The sequence below is a fragment of the Hibiscus syriacus genome, unplaced genomic scaffold (genome assembly GCF_006381635.1).
Source record: "Hibiscus syriacus cultivar Baekdansim isolate YM2019G1 unplaced genomic scaffold, ASM638163v2 tig00002840_pilon, whole genome shotgun sequence".
Taxonomy (NCBI): Eukaryota; Viridiplantae; Streptophyta; class Magnoliopsida; order Malvales; family Malvaceae; genus Hibiscus; species Hibiscus syriacus.
The window spans coordinates 8,380,453-8,396,543 of NW_024061947.1; positions in this window are offsets into that span (position 1 = coordinate 8,380,453).

Genomic DNA, 16,091 nt, shown 5'->3' on the forward strand with positions numbered 1-16,091 from the left:
TATATTCGATATAATTATTCGAATATCAAAACATTACTCCAAATATTTCAAAAATCATTTTTATACATTACTTAAGTGTAAAATTAAGTTTTAATCTTAAAACAATTTCAAAATAATCTTTCAAAGTATTTCGAACCATTTCAAAGCCAAAAATTCCAGATTGCTCAGAGGGAACAGATTCCCCCCCAAGGGGGTACCGATTCCCCCTGAATGGTTTGGCTCCGAGATTTCCAGAATGCTCAGAGGGAACCGATTCCCCCTGATCAACGGTCGAAATATTTGAATTTTACACTTAGGGAACCGATTCCCTATGAGGGGGAACCGATTCCCCCACACTCCAAACTGTTTTATTAATTGTTTTCACACTAAAACGGCTATATGATCTTCACTAATCATCCCCAACATTCATAAGTGATTCAAGGTGTATTTAAACAAGTTCTGAAGCCCTTGATCAACAAGAAATCATAGAGAAACAAGAGAGAAAGCATCAAACACCAAGTTTGTGCAAATCAAGTCAATTTTCCTTTCAATATTCATTTTGCTTTCAAGAACACCATTTGTGCTCATTTGTAATTATCTTTGAGTTTTCTTTTCTTGTTCTAGAATTGTGCAAACATCTTACCTTGTGAGGTTTTCCTTGTAAGTTTGCAAATTTGTGATCTTCTCTTTGGGAAAGAGTGTTCTCAAGAATTGGGGTATATTCTTGAGGGTGTTGTAAGGTTATCTCTTTGTCCTCAAAAGAAAGAACAAATTAGTGAATTTGTTGGAAAATCCTTAGTGTGGATAGCTAAGGTAGTGGACGTAGACTTTGATTGAGAAAGTCGAACCACTCTAAATCGTTGTGCAATTACTTTCAATTTCTGCAAAAGCTTCCATCAAATTTTTAATTGCCAATTCACCCCCCTCTTGGCCAAATCCGTCAATCGATTAACTCAACAATTGGTAGCAGAGCCTAACTCATTTGAAGGTTTAATCGCCTCTTGAGTTGATTCGGGAAGAGTTATATCGATAATCAAAGTCATCAATGGCCTCCGCTTCAAACTTCGACTCCGGTCTCGACTTGATGCCCGTCAACAAGCCTCATTTCTTCAATGGAGCTAACTATGCCTATTGGAAGAATAGAATGATGTACTTCATTCAAGCAAGTGACATGGGAGCATGGAATGCTGTAGAAGAAGGATACATCAAACCTCTCACTCATCCAAGGTTGTGGAGTGAAGGAGAGACAAGAATGTTCCAGCTCAACTCCAAAGCCATCCATATCATTTTTTGTGTTCTTGGACCAGATGAATACGGAAGATTTTCATCGTGTACAACCGCCAAAGAAATATGGGACAAACTTCAAGTCACTCATGAAGGTACCGATGAGGTAAAGAAATCTAAAATTAGTATTCTAACGCATAGCTATGAAAATTTCAGGATGAAACCAAATGAAGATATCAAAGCTATGACGGATAGATTTTCAACGATTTTCAATGGTCTCAAATCATATGGAGAGATCATTTCAAATGAAAAGCTTGTGAGGAAGTTAGTCTACTCCCTCCCAAAATCGTGGCAATCAAAGAAGACGGCAATCATCGAGTCTAAGGACTTAACGTCCTTAACTCTTGAAGAGCTAATTGGATCACTCCTCACTCATGAAATGATGCTCGAAGATGAGGTGGACCTCGATAAGATTGACGAGACACCAAAGGAGAAGGAGAAGAAGAAAAACATTTGAGTTGCTCTCAAATCCACAAAAGATGAGAGTGATTCGAATAACGATGACGATGACGAGGAAATGGCATTGTTTGCCAAACGGTTCAGAAAAATGATGAGACCTTATCGGGGAAGAAAATTCAAACGAAATGAAGGCCTCAAAAATGAACCGAAAGAGAATGACCCAATCATTTGCTACGAATGCAAAAAGCCAGGGCATGTTAAATATGATTGCCCACAATTGAAGAAAAAGGGTCAATCAAAGAATAAGCACAAGGCTCATGTGGCTACATGGAGCGATGAAGAAAGTTCCGATGAAGAGGAACAAGAAGTAGCTAACTTGTGCTTGATGACATTTGGGGAAGATTCTAAGGTAACCTCTAACTCATCCGATTTTGATGATTTATCCTATGATGAGTTATTAGAGGAATATAATGGGTTGGCTTTGGATTATGAGAAATTATTTTTAAAATATAAAAACGATGTTTCAAAATTGAAAAATGAAAACAAACTCATATCCAAAACCAACAACGATCTTGAAAGTAAAATCAAAGATTTTCAAATCAAACTAGAAGAGTTTGAAAAGAAAAATTTAGATTTGCAAAATTTACTTTCAAAGATCAATGATGATCATCAAAAGAAAATTGATGATCTTAAAACTTCTTTTGATAAAGTTGGAACAAAACATTTTGAAAAAGGTGGAAATTCAAAATCCAACTTTTTTAGAAAAAGTTTTAGAAACTACAATCATAGAGGTCCCCAAAGAACCTCTAATGGAAAAATCGTTAGAAGTATGTGGGTTCCTAAAGAACTCATTACTACTAAAGATAAAAATATCCTACACAAATGGATACCTAAGGGGACTAGGATTTTGGAAACTAATGAATATGGACCCAAAAGAATTTGGGTACCAAAAATCAAAAATTAATCTATGTTTGTAGGGAAAGGAGCATTGCTACAAGGCACGGGAAACAAATTCAAATTCATGGTACCTTGATATTGGATGCTCAAGACACATGACCGGAGACAAAAGCCGGTTCATTGAGCTTAACGCCAAAAATGGAGGAGAATTGACTTTTGGAGACAATTCAAAAGGTCACATTGAAGGTATTGGTACAATAGGTAATACCTCTTCCATACAAATTAAAAATGTTTTATATGTGAATGGATTAAAGCATAATCTATTGAGTATTAGTCAATTATGCGATAAAGGATTCAATGTCTTATTTGAAATTAATGGTTGTAAAGTCATTGACATTGCATCTAATCGGACTATGCTTGTTGGTCATAGAATAGGGAACATTTACATGGTGCATTTAGATTCTTTTGATATGACTAATTTATGCCTAGTTGCTAAGGATGAACATGATAGTTGGTTATGGCATAGGAGACTAGGACATGCTAGTATGAGTGTTTTGCAACGACTAATTCAAGGTGATTTAGTTCGAGGGTTGCCTAAGCTTAAATTTGATAATGATAAAATCTGTGATGCTTGTGCTAAAGGAAAACAAAAGCGTGTTTCTTTTAAATCCATTAATGACGTATCAACTAGTAGAGTATTACAATTGATCCATGTAGATCTTTTTGGGCCAACTAGGACTACTAGCTTGGGTGGAAAACAATATGCATTTATCTTGGTAGATGACTATTCTAGATATACTTGGGTTCTATTTTTAAGTACTAAAGATGAAGCATTAGAACAGTTCATCACATTTTCAAAAATAATCCAAAATGAAAAGGGTTACTCTATAACTAGTATTAGGAGTGATCATGGCACTGAATTTGAAAATCTTGGATTTATTGAATTTTGTAATTCTAATGGTATTAGTCATAATTTTTCAGCACCTAGAACCCCTCAACAAAATGGAGTTGTTGAGAGGAAAAATCGAACTTTAGAAGAAATGGCTAGAACCATGCTTTGTGAAAATAATTTGCCAAAATATTTTTGGGCGGAAGCCACAAATACTGCTTGTTATGTTGTTAATCGAGTAATGATTAGGCCAATTTTAAAGAAAACTCCATATGAAATTTTCAAAAATAAAAAGCCTAACATTAGCTATTTTCATCCTTTTGGATGTAAATGTTTTGTTTTAAACAACGGTAAAGAAAACCTTGGCAAATTTGATGCTAAAAATGATGAAGGAATTTTTCTGGGTTACTCCTTAAATTCTAAAGCTTATCGAGTATTTAATAAAAGAACTTTAGTTGTAGAAGAGTCTATACATGTTGTTTTCGATGATAATCCCCTTCCAAGGAAGGATTCTTGTGTGAATGATGATGTAGGTGTTATAAATACAAATGATGTTAGACATGAAGTTGGAGAATCATCATCAAAGGAAGAAACGAAGAATGAGGAAACTCATGATCCTCTTGAGAATCCAACCATTGAAGAAAGGGAAGTATCTTATCCAAGAGAGTACAACTATGTCAAGGGTAGTGAGATTATAGGTGATCCATCCAAAGGGGTAACAACTCGATCTTCTCTTAGAAATATTTGTAATTATGTTGCATTTATTTCATGCATAGAGCCTAAGAATATTAAAGAAGCATTAAATGATGAACATTGGATTATGGCTATGCAAGAAGAGTTAAATCAATTTGAGAGAAGTAAAGTATGGACATTAGTTGAAAGGCCTAGTAATAAATCTACTGTAGGTACTAGATGGGTATTTAGGAATAATCTTGATGAGAGTGGTAATATAGTGAGAAACAATGCTAGACTTGTTGCTCAAGGGTATACTCAAGAAGAGGGCATAGACTATGATGAAACATACGCTCCCATAGCTAGGATGGAAGCAATTAGAATGTTATTAGCATTTGCATGTTTTCATGAATTTAAATTATATCAAATGGATGTTAAAAGTGCATTTTTAAATGGTTTTATAAAAGAAGAAGTGTATGTGGAACAACCTCCAGGTTTTGAAGATTCAAAATTTTCAGATCATGTTCTTAAATTGACAAAAGCTCTTTATGGTTTAAAACAAGCTCCTAGAGCTTGGTATGAAAGATTGTCAAATTTTTTAATTAAAAAAGGTTTTTCAAAAGGAAAGGTTGACACTACATTGTTTTTAAAGCATAAAGGTAAAGATTTATTAGTAGTTCAAATTTATGTTGATGATATAATATTTGGTTCTACTAATGATGTTCTTTGCCAAGAATTTTCTAAGCTAATGCAAAGTGAGTTTGAGATGAGCATGATGGGGGAGCTCTCATTTTTCTTGGGACTCCAAATCAAGCAAAGAAAAGATGGCATCTTCATTAATCAAGCTAAGTACGTCAAAGATATGCTCAAGAAGTTTGGACTGGAAAATGGGAAACCTCATGACACTCCAATGAGCTCTTCAACAAAGCTTGACTTAGATGAAGGAGGTAAATGTGTAGATATTAAATTATATAGGTCAATGATTGGCTCTTTGCTTTATCTAACTGCAAGTAGACCGGACATTATGTTTAGTGTTTGCTTATGTGCTAGATTTCAATCATGTCCTAAGGAATCACATTTACTAGCTGTTAAGAGAATCTTTAGATACCTTAAGGACACTCCTAGTTTAGGACTTTGGTATCCTAGAGACTCTAGTTTTAGCTTGCATGCCTTCTCTGATGCGGATTATGGAGGATGTAAATTAGATAGGAAAAGCACCTCCGGTACTTGCCAATTCCTTGGAAATATGCTGATTTCTTGGTTTTCAAAGAAACAAAATTGTGTTGCATTATCTACCACTGAAGCGGAATATATTTCAGCCGGTAGTTGTTGTGCACAAGTTTTATGGATGAAACAACAACTTTTTTATTATGGAATTGAAGTAGGTACTATTCCTATCAAGTGTGACAATACTAGTGCTATTTGTCTCACTAAAAATCCCATCCAACACTCTAGAACTAAACACATTGAAATTAGACATCACTTCATTAGAGACCATGTCACTAAGGAAGATGTAGTTCTAGAATTTGTTGATACTTTGCATCAATTAGCGGATATTTTTACAAAACCCTTAGATAAGGAAAGGTTTTGGACACTTAGGAGAGAATTAGGTTTAACTGACCTATCTTCACTTAGTGTTTAAAATAATTCAACACTTTTAATAAATACTGAAAAATACTCATAATAGTAATTTTTGATTGCATTCATTGCTATTAGTTAGGGGGAGTTTATGATTCTTGATGAAAAATTAATTTTATGTTCTAATATCGATTAAAGATTAATTTAATTGTTTGAACATAATTATTTTTCAATATATGAGTTGCCTATATCACTAGAGAAGATTAATTTAGCATTTTGTGTGCTTAAAAATCGGATTTTAGCATTTGGTGCAGAGGGAATCGATCCCCCTCATGAAAGAACCGATTCCCCCTTTGAAGAGGAACTGATTCCCTCCACAGGGGAATCGATACCCCCCTGGGGTTCTGTTAAATCGGGCAGAACACCCAAAATCCCAAAATACTCAAACCCTCTTCTGCCGTTCTCTCTCAACTTTTCTCAAATCTCCATTTTTGCCTCAAATCAACGATATTAATCAGAATTCGAATCAAATATCATCTTCTAAACCTGTTGGAATCATTAAAATCGTGCAAACAACATCTAAATCCCCTCAATCTTCATCTTTCAAGGTAAATTTTTCTAAACTCTCTATTTCATTGATTTTGAACATAGGATTAGTTTTAATTAGTTCTAGGTTGAAATAGTAGTCGAGCATTGATTGTTTAGTGATTAGAAACTAGATGTTACAACTAATTTCATCAAAAACACAAGAATTTCCCAAAAAATTTTAAATTTTCGAAATTAAAAAAATGTTAATTTTCAAATTATTGTGTTTTGATTAAATTATGTTGTTGTTATGAAAACTATACATATATTGTTTCTCAAAACAATATTTTTCAAAAGTTTTTCAAAAACTTTGCCCATTAGAATTGATTTAGAAAACCTTGAAATATTGAGGACTCAATTGAGTTTTGGGATTAATTGAATTGCATACATTTGTTTTTAAAATTGCAGGTTATCCAATCTATTCCAATTTCCTTTACCATGTCTAATCCTAAACGTGCTAGGTCTTCATCTAGTCGTTCTAGTCGTCAACCAAATCCACCTCCAAATCCTCTTCTTATTCCTCAAAATCCTATTCCAAATCTTGATCCTAACTTGACTATCCAAAATTCTTGTTACAATCAACCGGGTCCTAAAGATTATCGTTATTGGTTTTACCAATATTTTGACTCGTATAAGATTAGGGAAGAACGTATCCCATCTCTTCAAACTATGGTTGCTATAAACTTTAAATATCTCCCTATCTTGCACGAATGGAAATTTGATAAACTTTTCGAACTTGAACCCGTTGTCTATCATCAACTTGTTCGTATCTTCTATTGTAATGCCGTTTGTATCAAAAATCGTGACATAACCAAAACCATAGGAGTACGTTCCTACCTCCTAGGTCAATATTTCCATCTTGATCCGGCTTACATAGCCAATGCCTTAGGCTTGGATAATGAAGGTTTATCAAATGAAAAACAAGTTTTAGGCTCACGATATAAACGAAATGATAGTGCAAGTGTTCTAGATCTTCATGAGCATTTTCTTCATCTCATGATCACTTGGTGGTTTCGACCATCCGGGGGTCGTTATTCTACTCTCAGAGCTTTAGATCTTTGGTGGTTGCATTGTTTTGAACACAATATAAAAATAAACCTTTCTGAGATTATCTTTGCTGAGATTGTTGAAACCGTTAACCTAGTGCCAAATAAGAAACTCTGTTCTTCACTAGTTTACGGTTGTATCCTTAGTAATCTCTTTTCTAAAGCCGAGCTTCGAGTTGGTCTAGATGCCTCATTTCCTCTTAAGAAACAAATCAATCTTCTTTCTTTAACAAGAGCGGGATGGGTCAAAAATAAAGAAACCGGTGAATGGATTCGATCTTCTGCAACTACTCCGGGAGCTAGTTCTTCACAAGCTCCACTCGAAGCTGACGAAGATCCAGAGTTTGAACAATTAATGAGGGATATCGATGAAGCCGAAGATGAGCCTGAGCAACCCGAGGAGCACAGACAACAATCAACTCAAATGCCTCCATATTTTCAATCCTTTATGGAGACATTTTATTTCCGATATGCGACCATGGATTCGCGCTTTACTTCTATAGAGTCCCATTTATCCACAATGGGAGCTCAACAATTAGAGATTCTCCGAGAGATGCGAACAAACAACGCTTCAATGAATGAACGTATTGATGCACTCTCACACGAGATGGCCGCTATGCGAGCTCGTTTTCCTCCTCCCGATCCTCCTACGGATGTTTGATTCTATATTTTGCTTTGAACTCCAAACTTATTGTTTTAACATTTTGATTTTGGAATGTTTGAATTTGTGGATTGTGAATTTGTTTGGATTTATGGATGGTGTGAACTTATATGTTTGGTGTGATTTATTCATTATTGCATCATTTACATCATTATTAGCAATATGACCAATTTTGCCATATCACATTGTTTATGAATATTGATTATGGAACTAATGGCTAACGTTTCTCTTGATTGTGATCTTAGCAGCTTATGCATACATATACCTAATCAATTGGCTAAATGATTTTCACGTTTCTTTGAATCTTTTTGATTTAACAAAAAGGGGGAGAAGTGTTAAAGTAAGGGGGAGTAATTTCAAAACTTGATTTCAAAATCTTAAAATTACTAAATTGTTTTGTTATATCAAAAAGGGGGAGATTGTTGAAAACATTTTGATATTTCGATATAACAAATTAAGTTAAATGAATTTTAAGATTTTCCAAATGATTTTCTAAGTATATTCGATATAATTATTCGAATATCAAAACATTACTCCAAATATTTCAAAAATCATTTTTAATCCTTACTTAAGTGTAAAATTAAGTTTTAATCTTAAAACAATTTCAAAATAATCTTTCAAAGTATTTCAAACCATTTCAAATCCAAAAATTCCAGATTGCTCAGAGGGAACCGATTCCCCCCTAAGGGGGTACCGATTCCCCCCTGAATGGTTTGGCTCCGAGATTTCCAGAATGCTCGGAGGGAACCGATTCCCCCATAGGGGGTACCGATTCCCCCTGATCAACGGTCGAAATATTTGAATTTTACACTTAGGGAACCGATTCCCTATGAGGGGGAACCGATTCCCCCACGCTCCAAGCTGTTTTATTAATTGTTTTCACACTAAAACGGCAATATGATCTTCACTAATCATCCCCAACGTTCATAAGTGATTCAAGGTGTATTTAAACAAGTTCTGAAGCTCTTGATCAACAAGAAATCATAGAGAAACAAGAGAGAAAGCATCAAACACCAAGTTTGTGCAAATCAAGCCAATTTTCCTTTCAATATTCATTTTGCTTTCAAGAACACCATTTGTGCTCATTTATAATTATCTTTGAGTGTTCTTTTCTTGTTCTAGAATTGTGCAAACATCTTACCTTGTGAGGTTTTCCTTGTAAGTTTGCAAATTTGTAATCTTCTCTTTGGGAAAGAGTGTTCTCAAGAATTGGGGTATATTCTTGAGGGTGTTGTAAGGTTATCTCTTTGGCCTCAAAAGAAAGAACAAATTAGTGAATTTTTTGGAAAATCCTTAGTGTGGATAGCTAAGGTAGTGGACGTAGACTTTGATTGAGAAAGTCTAACCACTCTAAATCGCTGTGCAATTACTTTCAATTTTCTGCAAAAGCTTCCATCAAATTTTTAATTGCCAATTCACCCCCCTCTTGGCCAAATCTGTCAATCGATTAACTCAACAGAGCCACTCCTCGAGCTTCAAGTATCTTATCATATAACTCTTTATATGATATAGGGATAGAATCAAAATGAGAATCGCCTTTTGTCTTGGATTGAACCTAAGTTTTAGAAATCGGGATCAGACTAAACTTCGACGATTTCAGATTACATGATTTCTTCTCATCTCAGGGAATCAAATTTCTCAAATTGGTTAGAAGTCCTTTGCATATATGAAATTGCAGGATTATATTCGTTGACCTCTCTCTCTTTTTGTGCAGGAATCTATTTTCCTTTAGTCAAAACAGATATTCTACCCATCATCTCGGACATCTGCTTTCTTATTTCTCGTATCTCCTTTTGCTCTTCAATGGACATACGATCTTTGGGTGCATAGCTCTCCTCTGTCTTCAGAGTTTCCTCAAGATGTCTTTCCTTGGCCGCATCATATTTTGTTTGATCATAAAACTTTTTGTCCATTTACGATTTCTTTCCAATTTGATGAACAGTCTTTCAAGTCGACACCTTTTGGTTATACCATGATCATGCAATGTAAACAAAAGAAATTAATGTAAACAAGTTAGAGCAATGTAACATGCAATGGAAAAAATAAGAAAAAAAAATAAAATGGTTAGTACCAACTAATGGAAACAAAAAAATTTCTATCTATCAAGGTATAAATCCTAACCTCATGCTTTCTAGTTCCATGCTTTGTTTGGAAAAATTAACCTAACTGTATGATTTCTAGTTCGCATGAATTTATTCAGGAAAAAGAAAAGGAAATAAAATAAATTAAAAGCTAGGGCTTATTTCTCCTTTATGTACACCTACGGACAGAGGTTCAGTACAGTCTTAGATCAGGAGAATCTCTAGGGTTTATTATATGCAGAGTTTCAGTTCTAGGAGTAAAGGTACTTGAACTGTCCTTGTTGGTGCCCCCTTGGGCTACCAACCCTCAATCCTAGTCCACTATAGACTTAAGCGGATCGAGTTCAATTCGAGGGGACACATTTCTCTATGCCTGACACGGAGAATAAATTTTCACGAAGACAGAGCATATGAACCCCGAAAGCTACTTTCTAGGTCTGACACGGAGAATAAATTCTCACGAAGACGTCGCTTTCACTCCCACTTAAAAGGGACAAGCTTGATTATAAAGCTTATGTTATGCAATGCATGTATTGTGTGTGAGGAGAAATATTCAAACCTTTTGACAAACAAATAAAAATGAAATTTAATAACTGAAAATAAAATAAAAACAATTAATAAAAAAATAATATATATAAATATTAGGAAAATAATAAGTATATATAAAAATTTTGAAAAGAAAGAATTAAAAATTAAATATATGAATTTTTAATTTCTAATTAATAGAAATAATTTATAATTTATTTCAAAGTTTGACCAGGTCCCCAACGGAGTCGCCAAGCTGTCGTAACCGGTTTTCGTCCGGATACGAAATTTTTACTTGGTAGGAAAAGTGATGTGAATAAATGTTTTTTGAAATGTTTTGGGAGTCGCCATCGGCCTTTTGAGTTAGGTTGGTTGAATACCTAAAAATTATCTTTTAAAAGAGTTTTTAAGAAAACATCATTTAAAAGATAAACCGATCTGCGGTTAACCAAAAAAATTCATTCTTTTTAATAGATAAATAAGGGATTCCTGGTCGGTTACGTTTGGGGAATGATTAACACCCCCCACAACGCCCAAAATTGGTACTTATTAATTATAAATTGTCTCTTTTATTGGAAATTTAAAAATTCAAAAATAAATTTAATTCATAATCTTGTTATTTCAAATTTATTAATATAATTTTAAGAAAATATATTAATGTCTACATATATTTTTATTTTTATAAATAAGATATTTATTTACTTAGAAATATCAGAAAATGACTTCTAGGTGTTTTAAGACAGTCCATTTCTTAATATTAAAAAATAAATAAATATTAATAAAACGTTAAAAAATAATATTTATAATTTATAAAAGTAAAATATTTATTTAAAAATAATATATATAATTTATAAAAGTAAAATATTTATTTATTAAAAAAAATCAGAAAATAGACATCCAGTTGCTTTAAGACTGCCCTTTCTTAATATTAAAAATAAATAAATATTACCCAATTATTATATGGTATTTCATATAAATATTAGTGAATAAAATATAAATAATAACAAACAAATAAATAAAGTACTAATTTAAACATATTGAAAAATAAATGACAATATAGAAATAGAATAAAATTGTATTAAATAATGACTAAAATAGCATTTAATAATGGCTAAAATAAAAGGAATTAAAAATATAGTATCAGCACACTTAATGTTATATTAATAATAAAATACCATGGATAAATATAAGAAAAGTAAACGAATTAATAGAATAAATAAAAGAGATTTATATTTAATTAATATCTATATAATAAAGTCAAATAATATTAATTTCTATTATGATTAAAAATGGATAGAATAGAAAGTAAATTTAAGATATCAATTATAAATAAATGAAAAGAAAATTAAAGTAAGGAAAAAAATAAAGTCAAAGACACAAAGATTACAACTAATTAAGAAAAATGAAACATTAAAGACAAATTTATAGTGAATAGCTAATTGACAACGATTTTGAGAAAGTTTTTAAATAACAAATAATTGAAATTAAAACAATTAAATTATAAATATATAACATTCATAGTAAAAAATGATAATTATAAAAATTAGTGGTTAAATTATAAAATATCAAAGTTTAATGGATATAATTTAAAATACTATGAAATCTAAATATTAATAATGTAATTTAACCATAATAAATTAATTCGTGATTAAAATAAATATTATTAAACCCTAAGGGACTAAACAATATATTTACCCTAAAATATATATATGATGTTAATGACTAAATTATAAATAAAATGAAATTAAAAAATCGATTTAAAACATATATAAATTAGTTTCAGTGACCAAATTGTAAAGATACAAACATAGAGAGGCTGCAGAAAAGGTTTTACCTTTGAGGGTAATTACAGAAACGCCTCTCATCAAAACGGCGTCGTTTTGATGAGGGTATTAATACCCTTTAAACCGACCTCTTTAGGCCATTTCTTCTCATTTTCTATTTTGCTTCTCTCTCTTTAGAGAGAGAAGCTCTCATTTTCTTTCGCCGGAGGAGAAATCCGACCACTGTTGGCCACCGTTTTTGGCGTCGATTACTGCCGTCGCCCACCGTGAGCGGTGGCCGGAACTCTAAAAATACCCCGAAATATAGATCTCGTCGTCCTAAGGACGAATCCGACCCCTTTTTCCCTTAAACAACCCCAAAATTACCTAGATCTACAAAAATACCCACGGTATTTTGGCGGCGTGTGGAGGCTCCGACGACGGTGTAGCTTCCTCGGTGGTAAGTTTTCTCCATTTTTTCTCTCTTTCTTTTCTGTTTTCTATTGGTGGTTGTTGTGGGTTCGTCCTCCTCCTTTTTGGTTGTTGTCGTGGTTTGTTTCCTTCTGTTCTTTGTGTCCCTCTTGTTGCTCTCTTCTTCTTTTATTTTGCAGGGAACGGTGATGGTTTAATAGCCTCAATGAGGCTCTTGTCGGACTGGTCCCATGGGTGAAGTTTGGTGAGTCACCGAACTATGTGGTGACTCACCTCCTAGCTGCGACGTGGAGGGGCAGCTGGCCTTCTGGAGTATTCTGTTGGCGTCGTCGTGGCACTGATATGTCGGCAATGGCAGTGGAGGCGTCGGCAATGGGGCATTGGACCATCTGGTAGAGTCATGGCAGCTGAAGCTTGGAGGCAGCGACGGCTGGGAGTTAGGAGACAGCGGCGGCTGGGAGCTAGGGTTTAAAAACCCTAGTTGAAATGTTATAAACCCTAAAAAGTTTGAGTTCTGTTGGACCACCGATATTGGGCTTGTATTATTATTATTATTATTATTTTATTTAGTAATAATAGTATATAATATATATATATAATATTAATAATAATAATAATAATAAAAGTAATCTGAAAAATTATTGTCTACAGTGATAAAAAAACAGGAATCACGAGAACGAAAAAAGAAACAAACAACCCTCAACAAAATCACTGTCTCCATGTCAGTCACTGCAACAACAACAACAAAAAAATTGTTCATTTTGTAGTTGCAGAAAGTCCCCAGTGTAGAATTGTACATTTTGGAGTTGCATAAAGGCCCCTAGTGTAGGTGTCAACTATTCAGGATATATATATATATATATATATATATATATATATAGGCATTTCCCATTAGAATTGAAAATCGGGACTTGAAGCTGACATTTGCTTCTGCCCATTGTTTTGTATGTATTTTGAAATTTCATTGTCCAATAATGAGATCAAGGGCATCATCAAATATGAACCTTGATTATAAAATCAATAAATATTCTTTGAATTTTTTTTTCTCCTTCAAGATGTCATATATTTTTACTCCAAAAGCAGGAAGGTTTTAAAAATTCTGACGCCTCTTCTTTCCACTGAAAAGCTAAGAGAGAAGATGTTAAAAAACAAATATTTCTTGGAAGATTATAGACAGGTAAAGGTGTGATATTTAATTAAATAATTTTCAGTTATGGGTGTAGACTTTTAGGTGCAATAATTCATCACCCGAGTGAAGAGGAAAGCAATTAAGCCAAAGCTGAAGACCCAAAGTCCCATGGCCAAAGACGAAGCCTCCATTATAGGAAAATATTTTCATAAAATAACCTCAGTGACCAAAAATGCTTTATAATATACGATTTTAATCAATTTTTTTTGGATTTACCAAAATGACCAACTAAATCGCAACGCGATCGATAATTCGTAACGCGATCTCCGGTATCGCAAATCAGTTTCCAAATTCGCAACGCGATTCTGACTATCGCATTGCGATTTCCCAAATTCGCGTTGCGATTTTCCTAATTCGCAATGCGAATACGTAAATCGCAACGCGAATTTGGAAAATCGCAATGCGATTACGTAAATCGCATTGCGAATCTGACTATCGCAATGCGATTTACATAGCGCCATTCGTATTAACGCGTATTTTTTTCAAATTCCAAACACGAATATATTAATATATCGGAACACTGAACCGTCCACAGTATATCCCGTAATCGCAACTCATAACCTAAAACCCTAAATCACAACTCAGTCTCATCTCCATCTCTCACTCTCTAAGGCGACATCCATCCCCATCTCCGACGAAATCAGTCCCCACGACGATAACAGTCTCCATCTCCGGCGAAATCATTCACGGTCAGAAATGGAAAATCAACCAAATCAACCACCAAGGGTTAGTTTTTTTAATTATTTTTATTTTGAAATTTTTGCATTATTATTAGGTTTTTCATATTGAAATTGATGATAAGTTTACTGGAGTTTTCAATAATAGATTAACCATTTCACTTAGATTGCTTATTATATTCATTCGATTACTGCCAATACTGCTAAACTGTTTAGTCTTTAACCCTGTGAAGTTAGTATTTGTCTTTGTTTTGTCTTTTGGTTGAAGTAATGCAATACATTCAAGTTTCTTTCAATTTTAGTATTTGAAACCGAGAATGACTATCGCAACGAGTGAATCGCAACGCGAAAATGACTATCGCAATGCGAATTTGACTATCGCAACGAGAGAATCGCAATGCGATTTTCATTTCGCGTTGCGATTCTTGCGTTGCGATAGTCATTTTCGTGTTGCGATTTTCATTTTCGTGTTGCGATTTAAAGTTTCAGAAACTATTCTTCTTCTGCAAATTGAAACTTGAATGAATTGCAATACTTCAACCAAAAAACAAATACTACATTCACAGTGTTGCAAATTTAAGTTTGAAGAATAAACTACTACTCTTTATGTTTATTGTTCATATCTTCACAGTGTAGTTTTTGGTATATCTAAATTGGTATGTTTATTATTTTTGCAGAACTTTTATTCAGCTCAATTGACCTTAAGAAATAAAGTAAGCCTGGCCAAAACAATTGCATCGAAGCTTTCACCCGCACAAAGAAAAATATTTGAGGATACTTGCTTCGGGCCATGGCTGAAAGTACAACATCCGGGTGGAGATGCTATGTTGACCCATCTGTTTCTTCAAACCATGACTAGCAATCTACCAGAGACTATACAACATCATGATGAAGAGATATGGTTTGATTTTCCACCGGCGTATACGTGTTTTGGGCGGGAGGAGTTTTGCTTAATCAACGGTCTACGCTTCGGACACGATGATGTAGATCGGTACACTAGACATATTACCCGCCTATCATGGTTTTCCCGGGTTTTTCCTGAGCAGTCAACGGAGAAGTCGAATTTACACGTGGAAGACTTGACGAGATTATTGAATAAGAAAGATGGTTTTACTCGGATGGATGACGTCGATGTTGTCCGAGTATGCCTTCTAATACTTTTGCAAGCCGATTTTTTAGGCAGGGAGGCCCGACAACCTATTCCTAATGATCTAATTAAATTGGTAGAGGACCTAAATGCATGGAACCTGTTTCCGTGGGGTTCGTATATATGGAGAGCTACATGGAATAAGTTGTCGTCTGCCTTTAATGATCGGAAAAGTTTGCGTGGCGATGGTTCCAAATACACTTTGTCAGGCTTTATTTGGGCCTTTAAGGTAATAATTTTTATATAATGTTTCCAAAATTATAATTAATTCTTTAACAATTACTAAT